General features: G+C 48.5%; 1 protein-coding gene across 1 annotated transcript in view; it reads left to right on the forward strand.

Moving 5' to 3' along the window:
* The window catches only part of COL3A1 (collagen type III alpha 1 chain), a 2,242,195-nt gene that overhangs the window by 1,731,316 nt on the left and 489,751 nt on the right, over positions 1-21,128 (forward strand). The window lies entirely within an intron of this gene.

The raw sequence follows: 21,128 nt of genomic DNA on the forward strand, positions 1-21,128 counted from the left end.
CCCCCTCTTGCCAACAACAGGGGCCAGGAATTCACCAACATTCCAAGAATGGTTGATTTTGAGAAACATCAGTCTGTCCACAGACTGGGTGGAGAGACGAGAGCGCTTCTCAGTTACCACGCCACCGGCCGCACTAAAGCACCTTTCGGACAGCACGCTGGAAGGGGGGCAAGCAAGGACTTCCAGGGCGTACTGCTCCAGCCCACTCCAAATATCCAGGTGCTTGACCCAGTAATCCAAGGGGTCCACAGGGGTGTCGCTCTCAAGGCCGCTGTAGGACCCCATATAGTCTGCCACCATCCGGGTCAGGCGCTGGTTCTGGCTTTGAGAGCCAAATGCTGCTGCAGGCACCTCCTCACTCGGCAGCTGTACCGGCGTGGCATACAGCGCCTTTGTGAGAGACAGTAGGTTTGATGGGCACCTGCTGCTGATGGACGCAGGCACCTGCTGCTGTGCTGGCTGGACTGTGACAGTGGGGGGGAGGGGGGGGAGTCTGGGGGAAGACTTCCTCCAAGCGCCGAACCAGGGACCGCTGTAACTCATTCATTTGGTGCACAGGGTTTCCTCCTGCAGGCAGGAACTGATGCAGCTTCCCCTTCAGCCGTGGGTCCAGCATCAAGGTGATCCACATGTCCTCCCGACCACGCATCTCTTTGACCCTTGGGTCAACATGCAACATGTGCGCTGCCATGGGGAAGAGGGCTGCCATATCTGCTGGCACATGATCTTCATAAGTGCTGTCCTCTACCTCTGATTCCTCAGCCTCCCCCTGCTCTCTCCATCCCCACACCACTGCAGCTGCACTCGGCTGTGTCCCCTCATCTTCAGGGTCAGGGACCTTCAACTCCTCCTAGTCCTCCAACTCCAAATCCTCAAGCTCCTCCTCCTGACGCACAGAGGTGGACTGTGGTTGTTGCTGCTGCTGCTCCTGCTGGATCAAGGCTGCCTCTCCCACTTCCAGCAGAGCATCAAGGGCCTTGTGCAGCATGCAGACCATGGTCACCCATTCACAAACTGACACACAGTCCCGGGTGACCATGTTGGTGGCCTCCAGGAAGGGTGCCAGGACCAAGCACACCAGCTGCATTTTGCTCCAATCAGCACTGCGTATGATCTCCGGGAGGTGGGTGGTGCTGGTCCCGAACACGGTGGCATCAGCGGTGGCTTTGGCCAAGTAACAGTTGACAGCCAGCCTCTGCTCAACCAGACGTTCTAACATGGCCAGGGTGGAATTCCACCGTGTTGGAACGTCTATGATCAGACGGTGCCGTGGCAGGTTCAGCTCCAGCTGCACGGCTTCCAGGGCCGCTGAGGCACCGCCCGAGCGGCGGAAATAACCCACCGTTTTGCGAGCCGCTTTTAAAAGTGGCTCCATCCCCTGGTAGGTGCTCAGAAATTTCTGAACCACCAGGTTCAGGACGTGGGCCAGACAGGAGATGTGGGTGAGGTCTCCTAGGTGGATGGCAGCAACAAGGTTGGCCCCATTATCGGACACCACCTCTCTGACTCTGAGGCCTCTGGGGGTTAGCCAACTCCTCTCCTGCTCTCGGAGTTTGTCCAGGACGTGGTCTGCTGTCAGTTTATTCTTGCCCAGGCTGACCATCTCCAGCAGCGCTTAGCAGTGGTGGGCCTTCACACTGCTGTTGAGCTGGGGGCATTTGGTGGAGGGTGGAACCGGACCACAGGAACCTGCTGAACTTTCCATGATCCTGCTGCGGGGTGGCACCACCCACTGGCTTGACGATGGTGCTGTCCCCTCCTCACCCCCTTCCACCAAACTGATCCAGTGGGCCGTGTCGCTCCCCTCCTGCACAAAGGAGTACGGGAGGAGCTGGGAGGACATGGCCCGTACAAGCAGGCCGTTGAGCTGCCGGATGCGATGGCTGCTGGGAGGCTGAGCATTGATGACAAAGGACTCACTCAGCATGGTCTGGTGTCGCTTCTGACTTGCACGGGATGAGGAGGAGGGAGCAGAGGAGACAGCTGAGGACTGGCTGGCTGAACAGGCCTCAGTGTCGGCAGGAGTGGCAAAGGGAGTTCTGGTTGTGCTTTTGGCCGGAACACTGCCAGCACCAGCTTCCTTCAGCCCTTTGAACTCCTCATGCTCTTGAGGATGTTCTTTGGAAAGATGAGTTATGAAGCTGGAGGTGCCATAGTTGGAGGGGTTGCAACCTCTTCTCAGCTTCACCTTGCACACATTGCAAGTTTCAAACTTGCTGTCCACTGAGGGCAGGTCAAAAAACTGCCAGATTGGGGATAGAAATTTGCCCCTATGCCCTGAATGGGCTACTGTTGCTGCTTTTTTTCTCCCTGCAGTGGTTGGGCCTGTAGTGGTTGGGGCCTGGGGTTGAGTGGTGCGGCTGGTGGTTGCGGCAGGAGAAGATGAAGCAGCAGGCTGTGGGTCCCACATTCCATGCCCACTGCTGCTCCTGCCAATGTCAGCGATGCTAATCCTCCGTGACAGACCCACGGATGCATCCTCAGACTCAGAGCCAACATCCTCCTCTTGTGGTTGGTAGTCACGGTCAGCATTATTATCATCATCATCATCAAACAATGGCTGGGATGGTGATGACCCCCCACACTCTTCTTCTGCTGACACCTCAGGCAAGGAATCCCCACCAACTATCACCGTCATCATCTTTGACTCCTCCGGAAACCCTAGTGCGCCCAGAATGTCCTTCTCCAAGGGGGTGGAGCTCTCTCTTGTAGAGCTGGTGGTGGTGGCCTGCTCATCCACCATCAGTTGCATCACAGGCTCTGCGTGTTTCTCCTCTAATTTGTGGTGCTGACCCTGCTGAAAAATGGCCGCTACATGCTGCTGTGCCTCTGCAGCGTGACTCCCCCTATCAGCTGGGCGCCCAGTGCGTCCACGGCCAGTGGCTACTGGCTGAATGGGCAGTGTGGCAGAACTGCTGGCGGTGACGGTGCCAGCAATGTTCCCTCTCTTCTTGGCCTTGATGGCCTTTGGCCTTCCCCCGGCTGCCAGTGCCAACAGAGATAGTGCAAGTTTTGATGATGTCACCAGATGTATGTGGGGTACTTGCACTTTATTCAAATCATGGTAATTGGTGTTGGACTTGACTTGAATTAATTAGCACGGAGTGACACAGAGCACAGTAGAACACAGTGTGCACACTAACGGACGGTCTGTCACACTGACAGTGAGCAGCACAGCAGAAATGCAGTTTTCACACAGACAGTACTACTCTAACAACTAGCACTGCAGTACTGAATAACTACACAATATACAGTAATACTCCCTATGCCCTAAACTATACTGTGTAGCTAATGTAATAGCACAGGCCTGGCCTATGTGCACAAACAGCACACACAGACACCTAACTAGCAGAGCTGCTGCAGGCTGCAGCAAAGACTGTCACAGCTCACAGACAACAGAGACTGACACACACTAACTACAATCACAACACACTACTAGCTAAACAACAATACAACAGTGTTATAGTACAGGTGTTTGTGTGTAAAAACGCTGGGTTTATTATCAGATAATGCACTTGCTTCAGCCAAACACACTGGAGACACACTGGAGAGTTCAAGGTAGCCAGATACACCCTCAAGCGCGAACTTAGTGCTGCAAATAAGGGATACTCGAACAAGCTGGGCCACAGCCTCCGGTCAAACAACCCATGGGAAGTTTGGCGAGGCCTTAGAGCTGCCTCAAACCTCCCCCTCAACAAGCGCCCCCAAGCCTCGATCTAGCTGAAAAACTCAACAAATTCTACTGTAGTGTAAGGCTTGGTGGTGTATTCTCCACAGTCAGCATGCAACGCATGAGCTGACGTGAAGGAGGTACACACACTAGCACAAGGAAACAGGCTATCCCTAGTATAGTGGAGGGGAGGACTGACTCCAAAAGGAGATTGTGGCGCACAGAGCCGGTGCAGATCCGACAGCCACAAACAATACTTTTGCGATAACGTCTCAGCGCAAGGTAGCGCTGAGCGCATAAACCAGAACTGAGGAGATCAGGACAGGTAGACAGAATGAACGCTTGCTAGCTAGCCGCTACTTAGTGACAGCAAGCGTCCACAACAAGACAGACTGGAATGAGGCAGCCAATGCGTTTGCAGCGATGGCGTGCCTCACAAAGACAGGACAGGATAGTCAGGAAATAGCAGGATCAAGATAGATGAACGTAACACAGACAAAAATACAATAAGTATGTTTTCCTAGCGTATTACAATTACAGCTATCAATGAAACTATTTGTAACGTCTGACTAACATATGTATATATCGGCAATGAACCAATATATGACATAAGCAGGAACACTGACTTAGACTGGAGTAATACAGGGAACAGGACTCAGAAGGATTCGCTATCTCTTCGCAGAGATGAACGCAATCCACAAATGGTAACAGAACAGGATTCAGAAGGATTCGTTATCTCTTTGCAGAGATGAACACAATCCACAAACGGTAACAGAACAGGATTCAGAAGGATTCGTTATCTCTTCGCAGAGATGAACGCAATCCACAAACAGAACCAGGAGCAGGGTAACTACCTCAGCACGGGTGATCACGGTACGCGCAACCTACCAAAACGTGCTGGAAAGCTGACTAACTGCACACAGGATATAAACAGTTCGTGTACGTATGCATCAGCGACACTGATGTATCAACGTAACACGAATACAAGGAAAATAATAAACGTGCTGGTATGCATATATATTGGCAATGAACCAATATATGATGCAAAGACCAGCAAAGTATCTTTAGAACAAGAAACACGATCGGGGGCTGAAGCGACAGCAAGACAGGCTTAAACTGAAGCTATGAAAACCCGAGGAGTCCTGCAGGAAGCAGATCTTTATACTGAGGTCATCCAATGGGAGCAGACATGCAGATTCCCACTCAGGTGAATGATAATCAGTCACAAGCTGACAGCAGGGAAAGGCAGACAAAGCTATGCAGCTTGCATGGAAAGAGATCAGAACTACCTGAGCTGCAGCACTACTACTTCCAGCAATACCTGCTGCAGCAGCGATCATGACAGTACCCCCGCCCTTAAAAGCGGATTCCAGACGCTTTTCAAAACTGAAATTCCCAACAAAACAGTCTAACTGATAATTCATGATGACCGGGACAGCCCGGCAAGACCGAATTCCAGAATCAGTCCCCACAAGACTGGACCCATCAGAACCAGAACCTACAGAACCATGCCCATCAGTACTACAAGCCCCAGTGTGACACCCATCAGAACCATGATTTCCAGAAGAAAGCCCTCCGAAACTCCCTGAGCGATGCCCACCGCCTTCCAGGAACCGTTCAAAAACGCCAAAGCCTTTGCAATGCCCACCGGGACTGTCTTTACCAACACAAAACCCACTGTTGAACCAGTCCAAGGCACCAGGACAAGTTTTCTCAGAGACCTCCCAGAACACCTTGAAGCTCCAAAGAGATCCCCATAGGTCAGAACGCCCCTTAGGCTCACATGGAGAACTATCAAGAACCCCCATGGAACCTAGGGCAATTCCCGAGTCAGGGCCACAAGGACAAACATCAAGATCAGGGCTTTCAGGGACCAGAACCATCTCTGGGCATGCAGGCAGACTGGCAACATCAGAACATGTTCCCACTAAGGAAGCATCAGAGCACGCTAACACCTTAGACACACTTGGGCATTCTGGCACACAAAGAACATCTGGGCACACTGGCACAAGAGAAACCTCTGGGCATGTCAAGGAACTGTGAGCCTCAGGGTCAGCCAAGACAGGACCAAAACCAGGACTGGCCAAAAAAAAATCATCATGACTAGACTTCGCAACTACTGGACTTTTACACGAGAATGCAGGATTAGACTTAGATGTCGCTGATTCCAGCAAAGTCAGTAACAAATCAGATTCAGGGGCACTAACAAGACAGGACAAATCTTCTGATGTATGCACTGAACCAGATAGGGACTCCACAACTACCTTTGGACTGGACAGAGACTCATCTAATACACTGGATTGGAGCTCATGAGGCGCTGCAGAACAAGTCAGTATTGCAGCAGCCCCCACTGGACTAGGCAAAACTGAGGAATTCCCTGGACAGGAAGGGGACTCTGGAACCTCTGCCACAGCGGCCAGAGAACCAGAATCTTTCAGGATACAGGGCTGGGTTTCAGGAACACTCATCAGACCGGACTGAAATTCTGAGATTTCTATTATTTTGACCAGAGAATCAGAATTATCCATGTTACAGGGCAAGACTTCTGAAACATTCAGAGGACAGGGCTGGAGTTCCTCGGCTGTTACAACACTGGAGAGGGACTCAACAACATTGGTTAAATCAGACTGTGTACAGGGCAAGGTATCTAACACACTTGCTGACGAGGACAATATTTCAATGGCTTCTGCTTTGCTGGGCAGAAATTCATCAAGTTTTATTAGAGCAGACTGTAATTCCAAAACAGCTGCTAGACAAGTGAATATTACTGCAACACCAACTGAGGTAAGCAGTGCCTCAGACTCCTCTGCTAGAGGGTTTGAAGTATCCAAAGTACTGGGTGAAGCATAAGACTCTGCGACCACAGCTTCACTGGACAGGATCACTGAACAGTCCATATTGCAGGGCAAAACCATGGAAGCACCTGCTGGACAGCATAATGATTCTGTGACCTGAGTTTCATTGGAGAGATCTACAGCACAATTCATGGTACAGGGCAAATTTACTGGAACATTTTCGGAACAAGGTAATAATTCTGCGATTTCAGGTTCACATAGCAGATGCTCTGAGCTATTCACGATACAGGGCAAATTTACTGGAACATTTTCTGAACAAGGTAATAATTCTGCGATTTCAGGTTCACATAGCAGATGCTCTGAGCTATTCACGATACAGGGCAAATTTACTGGAACATTTTCTGAACAAGGTAATAATTCTGCGATTTCAGGTTCACATAGCAGATGCTCTGAGCTATTCACGAAACTAGAGCGAGATGTAGAAACAGGAAGATCAAGACACAATGTTTGCGCATCTGAATCACCATTCATTTGTAAAATTGGAAAATTCAGATGCTGGGGTTCTGAGGTTTCTAGACAAGATTGCTGGGACTCGGAAACTGATGTAGTGCATCTATTGGCATCTGCTGGATCAGACAGGAGTTGAACTTTATTAACACAGGTAATTTCTGCAGAAGTGTTTGCAGAGACAGGCAAGATTTTTCTGGTGTCTGTTTCACTGAACAAAGACTCATGAGTACTGGCTAGACTGGACTCAGAAGTCAGCAGGACCTCTGGATTCTCTGCTGAGAAATTTGTGCAGGGCAAGGTTAAGAAAGTATCAGTGGCTTCTGTTTTACTGGGAAGTAACACTGAGTTATCCACGGTACAGGGTGGAATTGCAGGAACTTCAATTTCACACAAAAAGAGCTCCGAATCACCTGCTGAATCAGCGAAAGGTGCTGAAGCAGGCGGGTCAGAACGCCATATTTGCGAATTCGGAGTCACATAAAAATCATCCAAAATCAGTTCCCACACATCAATCAAAGGAGCCACACAGTCATACCTACACACACCAGTCTCTATTAGGTTATAGGCTGACTTAATGCATGCATTCAATACCATTTCACTTTTTGCACTGTAAAATTGACAAAATGAACTTGAATCATTCTTCCATTCACAGACCAGGGCTTCCATCTCTCCCCTCTCGAATGGAGGATCCCATGCATACTTAACAGCGAAACATTTAGGCTGATCACAGTTGGCAGATATGATTGTGGCAGGCACATGTATAGGGTTAATTAGCAGGTGATTGGCAGATTCCTTATTCTTAAAAATCTCCAATACCTGTAGCAAGTGTTGAACTGTAGTGTATGCAAACTTCCCTTGGTTCACAAATAAGTTGATTTGTTCAATACTCTGTAATATCTCCTCATAATCATACTCAGATAATTCTTTTAAACAAAAATCTTTATTTTCCCTAGCCAGGGAGGAAAGTTCATTAGTAGTCTCATAAGTCCATTTAACTCCCCTGAAAGACAATTGCATTTCATTATCTGTTAATGGCAGAATCTCATTATAGGTCTCAGTCGCTAAGGATAACGACTCTGCAGATCGGACACGTTTCTTAGAACGTTTGCGTTTTGCCTTAGACCCTGCTGCCTTTGGTGATTTATTCAAAGCTGCAGGAAAATTATCAGGAACACTCTCTGCTTGCTGATCATTTTTGCAAACAATTGAAGGGGAAGCTGATTGGCCTGCTGCCAGGAGTTCATTTAGAGGAAAAGGCAATGGATCTATGCGCAACCAGTTATGGATCACAAACGCTAGAAATTCCAGCGGTCTCTCTTTCAAATCGGAATGATTGAGAACATCAAATGCCCACTGAAACAATTGCCCTTTAAACAAAATATAAACTAGCTGGAGTGCCCAGGTTGAAACAGGAGTCGCTTGGAGATCGGGATTGGCCAGGAACCTGGCACATTCAGAGAAAAACTCATTTTCTTTTTCAGAGCTAAGTTCTTCAAATTTCTTAAAGGAACAGGAACCATAATTAACAGTGTCATACTTTCTTGGAATCCCCCCCACAATGGGGATTGGTAATGGGGTTTTCATAATATAAGGCTTGGTGGTGTATTCTCCACAGTCAACATGCAACGCATGAGCTGACGTGAAGGAGGTACACACACTAGCACAAGGAAACAGGCTATCCCTAGTATAGTGGAGGGGAGAACTGACTCCAAAAGGAGATAGTGGTGCACAGAGCCGGTGCAGATCCGACAGCCACAAACAATACTTTTGCGATAACGTCTCAGCGCAAGGTAGCGCTGAGCGCATAAACCAGAACTGAGGAGATCAGGACAGGTAGACAGAATGAACGCTTGCTAGCTAGCCGCTACTTAGTGACAGCAAGCGTCCACAACAAGACAGACTGGAATGAGGCAGCCAATGCGTTTGCAGCGATGGCGTGCCTCACAAAGACAGGACAGGATAGTCAGGAAATAGCAGGATCAAGATAGATGAACGTAACACAGACAAAAATACAATAAGTATGTTTTCCTAGCGTATTACAATTACAGCTATCAATGAAACTATTTGTAACGTCTGACTAACATATGTATATATTGGCAATGAACCGATATAGGACATAAGCAGGAACACTGACTTAGACTGGAGCAATACAGGGAACAGGACTCAGAAGGATTCGCTATCTCTTCGCAGAGATGAACGCAATCCACAAATGGTAACAGAACAGGATTCAGAAGGATTCGTTATCTCTTTGCAGAGATGAACGCAATCCACAAACGGTAATAGAACAGGATTCAGAAGGATTCGTTATCTCTTCGCAGAGATGAACGCAATCCACAAACAGAACCAGGAGCAGGGTAACTACCTCAGCACGGGTGATCACGGTACGCGCAACCTACCAAAACGTGCTGGAAAGCTGACTAACTGCACACAGGATATAAACAGTTCGTGTACGTATACATCAGCGACACTGATGTATCAACGTAACACGAATACAAGGAAAATAATAAACGTGCTGGTATGCATATATATTGGCAATGAACCAATATATGATGCAAAGACCAGCAAAGTATCTTTAGAACAAGAAACACGATCGGGGGCTGAAGCGACAGCAAGACAGGCTTAAACTGAAGCTATGAAAACCCGAGGAGTCCTGCAGGAAGCAGATCTTTATACTGAGGTCATCCAATGGGAGCAGACATGCAGATTCCCACACAGGTGAATGATAATCAGTCACAAGCTGACAGCAGGGAAAGGCAGACAAAGCTATGCAGCTTGCATGGAAAGAGATCAGAACTACCTGAGCTGCAGCACTACTACTTCCAGCAATACCTGCTGCTTCAGCGCTAATGACATGTAGGTTTGAACTCCAACCCATCCCTTCAGGAAACCAGGTGACCACCCCCGGAGTACCCCAGGCCCTTGCATCCACTTCTCCTAGAACAGACTGTGTCTTCCCAGCACCAGTCGCAGTCCAGGTGTCTGATGTACACAAGCACCTCCGGAAGCTGAACCCCAGGAAAGCCTCCGGCCCGGATGGCATGTCTGCTATGTGCCGGAAAACCTGTGCTAGCCAGCTGACCCCTGTCCTGACCTTTATATTTCAGAAATCCCTGTCAGTAGGCATAGTCCCCTCCTGCCTCAAAAGGTCCACCATCATTCCGGTGCCCAAAAAACCAGGAGTCACGGATCTCAACAACTACAGACCTGTGGCCTTTACTCCAACTGTTATGAAGATCTTTTAAAAACTAATCCTCAAGTACCTGAAAGACTCTACCGTTGCTCTCCTAGATCCTCTTCAATTCACATACAGAGCAAACAGGTCCATAGAGGATGCCATCAACACCAGCCTGGCATTCATCATGGAACATCTGGAAAGACCAAACACCTACGCCAGGGTCCTCTTCCTAGACTTCAGCTCTGCTTTTAATACAATCTGCCCGAACATCATGCACAACAACCTAGCGCGACTAGGGATTGATCTTACTCTCTGCGCTTGGGTCAAGGACTTCCTCACAAACAGGACGCAACAAGTCAAACTCGGCAGCGGCCTCTCCCGAGTGAAGATCACCAATACTGGTGCCCCCCAAGGATGCGTACTGTCTTCGATCCTTTTCTCCCTGTATACAAACAGCTGCACCCCAACTGCCGACTGTGTTAAGGTCATCAAATTCGCAGACGACACTACCATCCTTGGCCTCATCGACAGTGATGATGAACATGCCTACCGCAGCGAGGTCGAGCATATCTGCAACTGGTGTAAGGACAACAAACTCGTCCTAAATGCAGCAAAGACTGTCGAATTGGTTGTGGACTTCAGAAAGCGCCCTCCCCCTCTAAATCTGGTCTACATCGAAGGCACCGAAGTCACAAAAGTATCAAGTGTCCGTTTTCTGGGCACCACCATCACCAATGACTTGAGATGGAGTGAAAATACCACTAAATGCCAAAAGAAGGCTCAGCAATGGCTGTTCTTCCTAAGACAACTAAGGAAGTTTGGTATGCCACAGGAGTTGTTGTCAAGTTTGTACGCTGCAACCATTGGAGTCTATCCTTTGCTCCTCCAACATCATTTGGTATTGTGGAGCCACCTCTAGCGACAAGTACAGACTACAAAGGGTCATAAATGCAGCGGAAAAGATTATTGGTACACCCTTACCACCACTGGACCTCCTCTACGAATCCAGGATGAGAACCAGGGCAAACAGGATCACGAACGATCCTCGCCACCCCGGCAGTCACTTCTTCAACCGCATGCGCTCAGGCCGCCGCTACAGATCTATTCCCGCCAAAACCTCCAGGCACAGGAACTCCTTCTTTCCTCAAGCAGTGCTCCTTCTGAACTCCAGCTGAACTCGAGCACAGCACACAGCGAAACCCCCTAGGATGACTGTCACCTAGGCCAAAATAGCTTGTATAGTCTTATTATATGTCTGTTCATTGCATGTATTTTTTTTTTTTGCACTACTATGGTCAATGACTTTCTCTTTTTAATTTTCTTTCTCTCTTTATTTTCTCTTTGCACTATGCACTTGCACTATACTATATGCCGATGTGTACCACAAACAATTCCGGGTGTGGCAACCACCGCACTTGACGAAATAAATATGATTCTGATTCTGAGAATGTCTCTCAATGTGCAGTCAAGCAAGGACGAGATTCTCATCATGGCCCCCCTCCTTATATACAGGAGGGACTGGCCAAGGTTCCCCTCTGTGATTGGTTGCTTGGGCTTAGGCTGGGAGCCCTCTGATTGGCTCAATGATGTCATGGACGTCATCTCCATGGTAACAAGTACCCGCATCTGGATATCCGCAGATATCCGGGTATGGGACCAGAAATCCGCCGATAGCTATCCAGATTTGGGCCCATTCAGAATCAGAATCCGGGCGGATAGCTGAAAACAGTTTGGATATCCGGGTTACCCGGATATCCGGAATCCGGATGAGCAACACTGGTAGCCAGGTCTATAGATGTTCCCAGTATATTTAGCCAGGTCTATAGGTGTCCCCAGTATATTTAGCCAGGTCTATAGGTGTCCCTAGTATATGTAGCCAGGTGTCCCCCCAGCAGGAGGGGCGAGCTCAGAGAAGGGGGAGCGGTAGGTACAGCGGTGGGGAAGGGGGGATGTCTCCCCCCCCTTCCCTCACCTTGAGGCTCCCTCTTCTTCGCTCTCCCCTCCAGAACTAAAATGTGTGGGCAGTGGGCAGGACTTACATCTGCCTCGTTCCGGCGTGAGAGGGAGCTTTCTATTGCCGCTAGTCTGGTCTGGTCTAGACCAGAGCAGCGGCACACAGAACTTACCCGGCGCTTGGAACCAGGGATGCTCATCCGGATGCCGGATATCTGGGTAACCCGGATATCCGGCCATTTTTACGCTATCCGGACGGATCCGGATTCCAGATAGTTGGGCCCAAATCCGGATAGCTATCAGCGGATAGTTTGACGCATGACCTGGATATCCGCGGATATCCCCTGATATCCGGATCCGAAATACTGTAACTAAGGTGATGACATCCTGGAGCCAATCAGAGGGCTCCCAGCAGAAGCCCTAGCAACCAATCACAGAGGGGAACCCTGGCCAGCCCCACCTGACCTCATTGAGCCGATCAGAGGCCTCCCAGCCTAAGCCCTGGTATCCAATCACAGAAAGGAACACTGGCCAGCCCCCCTTGTATAATAAAGAGGGCTGCCATGATGAGACAGATCATTCTGGCTTGCTGAATGCTTCCTGAGAGACATGCTCCAGTGCTGGTGGCCTAGCAAGGGCTGCCTGTACACGGTTATAATCCTAAAGCTGTTCATTGATTAACCCCTTCACTACTCTATAGTAATCGTTAATTAGCTTGATTGATGTCTCATAGTGTGACAGTTAGAGGGTGTGCTGCACAGCTGCAGTGCTGCTGCTGGGCCAAGGGCTGTACACAGTGATAAGCTCAGTGATTAACCCCTTCACTATCACTACACTATAGTTAAATCGTTCATTAGCTTGATTGATGTCTCATAGTGTGACAGTTAGAGGGTGTGCTGCACAGCTGCAGTGCTGCTGCTGGGCCGAGGGCTGTACACAGTGATAAGCTCAGTGATTAACCGCTTCACTATCACTACACTATTGTTAATTCATTAATGTGTTAGTGTGCACTAGCATCTTCTCCTCTGCTGTCTGACTGTCACTTGTCACATGGCACTTGGTACGTGGCACTTGCCAAGTGCCACGTGACACTTGGCAAGTGACACGTGCCAAGTGCCACGTGACACTTGGCAAGTGCCACGTTCCACGTCCTGGCACACGTTATACCTGCTGCTGCTACGTTGCCCTGCTTCTGCTGCCTGTGCAGCTCCCACCGCCAGGCCAGGGTGCCACAGGCCACTGATACCACCTATATTTAACCCAAAACACAATTGCTGCATAATTTTTTTAGGTGTCCTGGCTGAAAACTGTCATGTCCCAGTTGTGTGGCTGGACTTAGGACACAAAGTGGGCTGCACGACCGCTGTCTGGAACCTAGGCCTAATGTTAATTGACAGCCATTTTTCCATGTTTTTCTTTGGGGGGGGGGGGGCAATTTGAAGTCCCCACATCATCAATTAGTGTTCCCCTCTGCAAAATAATGATGATACATGCCTCATTTACCCTAAAAAAACCCTTTTAAAGCTATTTAAAAGGCACTTCCGGTTTTTCTATCCAGATATCCGAATAGGTCGGATATCCATGGATAATGCGCCCGGATATCCGCGTTCACGCGGATATCTAAGAGGCCGGATTCGGATATCCGAACCGGATCCGGATACCTAGGTATCCGGATCAATTCAGATTTTAAAAAGCACTATCCGAGCATCCCTGCTTGGAATGAGGCAGAGGTAAGTCCCGCCAGCTGCCAGCCACCCGCACATTTTAATTCTGGAGGGGAGAGCGAGGTAGGGGGAGCCCCAAGGTGAGGGAAGGGGGGGAGACGCTTCTCCACTGCTGTGCCCAATGCTCCTCCTTCACTGCGCTCTCTCACTCTACACATGCCAGGGTGGACGATGTCCATCCTCTGAAAAAAGCAGGTGGACGTCGTCCACCCGCGTTCATGCACGACTCGACCCCTGGTTCAGGTTATGTGGCCCCTCAACACTGGGCATCATTCTAGGACCACAGAAAATGGTACGTGACCCCTGAATACTGGGCATCATTCTAGGACTACAGAAAATGGTATGTGGCCCCTAATCACTGGGCATCATTCTAGGACTAGGACCACAGGAAATCACACCGGCATGACCCCTACGACAACTACCACGGTGTGGCCTACCTCTACCTGTCATTGTTTTTTCACAATATTAAAAAATACAACAAAAAGACTCTGCCAGTGAGAAGGAACTGGATCATTTTGCAGAGGTCTGCAATATATAACACAATCAAAATGCAAAAAGGAGAATAGCACTTATGATCTTGGGGTGTATTCTGTACACAGAGTCACTAGGCGTGTGCGCCCATCTGGTTTTACTGTGATGTGCACCTCAATATATACTGCACTAGACAGTGACTGGGTGCAGACGTAGGCGATATGACACAATCAAAATAGAACTAGAATAGCACTTATGATCTTGTGGTGTATTCTGTACACAGAAAGGAATGCTGTGTGCCTGTGTGTGACATGCAGCTCAATAGACACTGCACACTGGGTGCTCAGTCAGGACACTGTACAAACACAACCTAGGCCCTTTGGTGCTCAGTCAGGAGTCAGAAGTTTGTATAAATACAACCTACAATGCTGCCCATAATTATACATACCCCTGGCACATGGGCGTCCGCAGAAAATTTTCTAGGGGGGGGGGGGGCGGCAAAAAGGCGGGGAAGATCTCGGCGAAGTTGTACGGCGCACCGAAAAACATGAGGGTTACGTTGTGCGGCGCGCTGAAAAATGGGTGTGGCCATGGGTGGAGACAAATTTTCATGAACTTAGCAATGTGGTACATTAGATTAAGACAGTGGTGGCAAACTTTTGGAGGCCGAGTTCCCAAACTGCAACCCAAAAGACACTTTATCTATCGCAAAGTGGCACCAGCAATTTAAACTACATACAAACATTTTAACTCATACATGAACATTATGGAAAATCCAAGTTGAAAATAAACTGTGAAGATAAATAATTTGATCCATCCTACTCATGAAAAATGTATTCTTTTTTTAGAACCTCCCAGTTTTATTTTCCATTTTAAAAAGCTAAAAAAGTAGGTTTAATGGTATTGTCTTATATGATGATGATTCAGCTTTTCCCATAGTCTCACAGTTAGCAATCATGTGACCCCCAACAAGACAAAATCAGCAATCATGAGGCCCCCAACAAGACAAAATCAGCAATCATGAGGCCCCCAACAAATCATGAGGCCCCCAACAAGAGATTCAGCAATCTTGAGGCCCCCAAAAAATCATGAGGCCCCCAACAAGACCAATTCAGCAGTCATGAGGCACATAAATAGACAGCATTAGGCAGATAGGCAAATAGGCAGAATGCCCCCTTAATATGGTAGGCACCTCTCACCTGGCTTCTCAATTCTCCTCTACTGGCTGCTGTGCCTGGCAATACTGTTTTTGGCTGGATTGAGGATGACGTGTGGGCTGAAAGGCCTAGCGGTGATGCTGTGGCCGGGCTTGCTGGCGGTGATGCTGTGGCTGGGTTGGCTGGCGGTGATGCTGTGACCTGGCTGGCAGTGAAGCTGGGCTGTGTGTGGCTGGTTGAAGTAAATGCTGGCCTGACTGGTGGTGATGCTGTGGCCTTTTTGACAGTGATTCTGGGCTGGTTGGCTGGTGGTGATGCTGGGCTGGCTGGCCTGGATAGTTTAGGTAGTGACAGGTGCCCCCTAGTTTAGGTAGTGCCAGGAGCCCCCAAGGTTAGGAAATGACAGGGAGCCCCCCCAGTAAAGTAGTGACAGGGACCCCCAGTAAGGTAGTGACAGACGCCCCCCAGGTTAGGAAGTGACAGGGATCCCCCGTTTAGGTAGTGAGTGACAGGGACCCCAAGTCCAGTTAGGTAGTGACAGGTGCCCCCAGGTTAGGAAGTGACAGGGACCCCCCGTTTAGGTAGTGAGTGACAGGGACCCCAAGTCCAGTTAGGTAGTGACAGGGACCCCCAGGTTAGGAAGTGACAGGTGCCCCTAGGTTAGAAAGTGACAGGGACCCCAAGTCCAGTTAGGTAGTGACAGGTGCCCCCCAGGTTAGGAAGTGACAGGTGCCCCCCAGGTTAGGGAGTGACAGGGAACCCCATGTAGGTAGTGAGTGACAGGGACCCCAAGTCCAGTTAGGTAGTGACAGGTCCCCCAGGTTAGGAAGTGACTGGGACCCCCATTTAGGTAGTGAGTGACAGGGACTGCTAGTCCAGTTAGGCAGTGACAGGGACCCCCAGGTTAGGAAGTGACAGGGACCCCCAGGTTAGGAAGTGACAGGGACCCCCAGGTTAGGAAGTGACAGGGACCCCCAGGTTAGGAAGTGACAAGGACCCCCATTTAAGTAGTGACAGGCGCCCCCATTTAAGTAGTGAGTGACAGGGACCCCCGTTTAGGTAGTGAGTGACAGGGACCCCCGTTTAGGTAGTGAGTGACAGGGACCCCCATTTAGGTAGTGAGTGGCAGGGACCCCTGTTTAGGTAGTGAGTGACAGGGACCCCCATTTAGGTAGTGAGTGACAGGGACCACCATTTAGGTAGTGAGTGACAGGCGCCCCCATTTAGGTAGTGAGTGACAGGGACCCCCAGGTTAGGTAGTGAGTGACAGGGACCCCCGTTTAGGTAGTGAGTGACAGGGACCCCCATTTAGCTAGTGAGTGACAGGGACCACCATTTAGGTAGTGAGTGACAGGCGCCCCCATTTAGGTAGTGAGTGACAGGGACCCCCAGGTTAGGTAGTGAGTGACAGGGACCCCCGTTTAGGTAGTGAGTGACAGGGACCCCCATTTAGCTAGTGAGTGACAGGGACCCCCGTTTAGGTAGTGAGTGACAGGGACCCCCATTTAGGTAGTGAGTGACAGGGACCCCCATTTAGGTAGTGAGTGACAGGGTCCCCCGTTTAGGTAGTGAGTGACAGGGACCCTCATTTAGGTAGTGAGTGACAGGGACCCCCATTTAGGTAGTGAGTGACAGGGACTCCCATTTAGGTAGTGAGTGACAAATACCCCCATTTAGGTAGTGAGTGACAGGGACCCCCGTTTAGGTAGTGAGTGATAAATACCCCCATTTAGGTAGTGAGTGACAGGGACCCCCGTTTAGGTAGTGAGTGACAGGGACCCCTGTTTAGGTAGTGAGTGACAGGGACCCCCGTTTAGGTAGTGACAGGAGCCCCCCCTCTAGCCACCGCTCCCCCCTCACCTTGTAGCGCTGTCAGTCAGATCTCAATCAGCGGACGACCCAACCAGTAAGAGCGGGCGCCGGGCGAACCACGCTCTATATGCGAAAGCGATGTCACTTCCGCATATCATTGCGGTGTGCTAGGTCCTAGCGCCCGCACTATTGGTCGCCGCCTGATCAAGGTCTGAAGCAGCTAGAGCGGTGCGGAGCGGCGGCTAGAGGGGGGGGGGGCGGAGGCCAGGGGGGGCAGCGTGTGGCCAGGGGTGGGCAGCAGCCCGTTTTTGCCATAAGTGCGGACGCCCATGCCCTGGCATATTTTGACTTAAAGTTACTTTTAATCAACCAGCAAATAATTTTTTGATGGGCAAGGACATAGTTGTCTCCCAAAATATAATAAGATGATGTACAAGAGGCATTTTTGTGGGGGAAAAAATTCTCAGCTTTTATTTACATTTGAGCAAAAAGTGTCCAGTTCAAAATTATTCATACCCTTCTCAATAATCAATAGAAAAGCCTTTATTGGCTATTACAGCAATCAAACACTTCCTATAATTGCAGACTAGCTTTTTGCATGTCTCCACAGGTATTTTTGCCCATTCATCTTTAGCAATGAGCTCCAAATCATTCAGGGTCTTCTTGCCATCACCCTGATCTTTAGCTCCCTCCACAGATTCTTAATTGGATTCAAGTCAGGACTCCGTCTGGGCCACTCCAAAATGTTAATGTTGTTGTCTGCAAACCATTTCTCCACCACTTTTGCTGTGTATTTTGGGTCATTGTCATGTTGAAATGCCCACCGGTGCCTAAGGCAAAGTTTCTCTGCAGATTGCCTGATGTTGTCGTTGAGAATCTTCACGTATTGCTCTTTTTTCATGGTGCTGTTTACTGTGATTAGGTTCCCTGGTCCATTGGTTGAAAAACATCCCCAAAGCATTAGGTTCCCACCACTATGTTTGACAGTGGGGATGGTGTTCTTTGGGTTGAAGGCTTCTCCTTTTTTTATGCCAAATGAAGGAAACATCATTGTGACCAAACAATTAAATTTTTGTTTCATCTGACCATGGCACAGAAGATCACAAGTCGTCTTCTTTGTCCAGATGATCATTTGCAAAGTCCAAGCAAGCTTTTGTGTGCTTTAGCTGGGGAAGTGGCGTCCTCTTTGGTCTGCATCCGTGGAACCCAGCAGTGTGCAGTGTCTGTTGGATTGTCTGCCTTGAGACATTGCCACCAACAGAGCCCAGATTCACCAGGATGGCCTTGGTGGTGATCCTTGGATTCTTTTTCACCTCTCTCACTATCCTCCTTCCCAGCACAGGTGTCACTTTTGGCTTCCGACTACGTCCTCTGAGATTTTCCACAGTGCAAAATATCTTATGACTCCTCCCATTAGAGCGTCACGACTGCCCGGGATCCACCCCCGAAATCAGAGGCACCATTTTGAGTCAAAGAGTATTTCCCCTAGCAATACCCACTACAAATGAGGAAAGAAAAAAACATACAGAAAAAACTGCTTGACACATTAGCATATAACATTGCAATAATACAAAGTAATGTTACAAACAGCTGAGAAAAAAAAAACATGAAAAAGATAACACAGCAAGTTCTGGAATTACACACACACAGAACCCTAATCACCCCTCCCACCAGAAAAGACATAACTCAGAGCCATACGAATGGATACACTACTAGATAAAGCATAGCTTCATATATCTCTTTTAGGAATGCGATATGAAAAAACTCACCAACCCCAAAACAGATAACTCATGTTTTCTATGATGTTCATATAAATTAGGGAGACCGGATGGAAGAGATTACGGTACTCTACTTTGTAGCTATCCGACTTTCTCTCCGCTTCCTAGTTAGAATACTAGCTTCCTGTCTGTATGCTGTAAATATATGTGATGTACATAGGACATAGGAACGACTATTTATACTCTGAAGAAATCAACCTGTAACACAAGATGCTTAATAAACCCCTATGAAAGGTGAAGAAGGCTGTCTCCACTCTATCTACTGTATGCTGTCGCTGTGAGTTGCAGCTCTGATGAGTTGCTGGTGCCAGAGCAAAAGGTGTGTGGTGCTGTTGCCAATAGCAACCAACAAATAAATTCTTACAGTTCCGTGATACAATTCTTTGATTGGTAAAAGATATTTGCCAGATGATAAGCTCATATATTTGGTACATCCATGCCACCATCTTCTATTGATGATTTAATTGTACCTGAGCTTATCTTAGGAGTGTTTTTTTTTTTTTATCACAAATTAATTTACTTTTTATTGATTATAAATAAAGTTCAAGTTATTGGGTATTGGTATTGGACTGGTAAAGCATCTGAAAGTATAAAGTATGATAGAAAGCATCACTATTTTAACCATAGCAATGTTACCAGGCCACATGAAATACTTTTCAAATTCTTTAGATAGGTTCATCATCTACGTTAGTAAAGGTATATCATTCAGTTTAACTACTTGCCAACCGCTCCACACCAATTGGCGTGAACACGGCGGCAGCTCCAGGACCACTCCACGCCGATTGGTGTGAATGGCCTGGATTGGGGATTGCAGGGGAGTGCATGCGCCAATGCGCACGCATCCCCGCTTTGATGATGGAGCTCCACTCTGCCTTCAGCCTCCCAGCGGCGATCGCCGCACAGAGATGTCTAATAAGTCTGTACATCGCTGCGATCTAAGGCAGCACTGTACTGGGGACAGCCGTGTCACAGGGCTGCCCCCCTGGAGGACACAGAAGCGATCCGCGGTGATAGGCTGAAGCCTATCACAACTGATCGCTGTGATAGGCGGATGGGGGGAGGGAGGGAGGGGTATTGAAATAATTTAAAAATAGGGAAATTTAATTTTAAAAAAATAAATATTGATAAAAAATAAATAAACACACCTGGGGCGATCTGACACCACCAACAGAAAGATCTGTTGGTGGGTAGAAAAGGGGGGTGGGGGGAATCACTTGTGTGCTGAGTTGTACGGCCCTGCAGCGAGGCCTTAAAGCTGCAGTGGCCTATTTCTGTAAAAATGGCCTTGTCACTAGAGGGGTTTAACACCGCGGTCCTCAAGTGGTTAAAAGTCAAGTTGGAGGGAGAAAGTAGCTTCATACATAGGATTGTAATGGCGGTGTTGGGGCCTATTTCCACTGGGAGCCGCGGCTGTTTCTGATTAGGCTGCGGCTCCCATTTTGCTGCTTATTCACAGTCCAAATCGCTAGCTATGCCATACTGCACATGGCTAAGGTGCAATCTGGACCACCAAAGTGCAATCTGGCTGGCAAGCCCTGTAACAGATAGGCAGTGTTTCCTCCTGCAGCTCTGAATCTGTACCTTTAGACCACTGGAACATAACATTTCTTTGTGTATTTTGTTTTACTTGTGCATTTATAATTATTGGTAAAATTTGCAACTTGGCTTAATTAATCCTGTATTATGAGTATTTGCCAAAGGTCTGAAGCAAGTCATAAGCAAGTGGTAAAGTTTTTATGCGATTTGTTAGGGCAATAATAACATCCTTGGCATAAAGGCCAATCACGTGATTTATTCCTGCAGTATCAATATCTGTTATCTCAGAGTGTGCTCTGATCTTCTGAGCCAAAGTCTCCATTATCAAATTAAAAACCAATGGTGAAAGGGGGCAGCCTTGGCTGCATACGCTAACTTTTTGACATTCAAATTTTGGGTGTAAAGTGTGTGTGATTGTGTGTGTGGGGGGAGGAGAGGGAGGGGGTTAGCCTGTTGTGTGAGGGTCCCCCATATGCAAAGTGCATATTGTAGCATGTTTCAGCATGTATAGCATCCTCACTTCGACTTGCATCCTCTAGTGTCCTGT

Source organism: Hyperolius riggenbachi, chromosome 7 (genome assembly GCF_040937935.1).
Source record: "Hyperolius riggenbachi isolate aHypRig1 chromosome 7, aHypRig1.pri, whole genome shotgun sequence".
NCBI lineage: Eukaryota > Metazoa > Chordata > Amphibia > Anura > Hyperoliidae > Hyperolius > Hyperolius riggenbachi.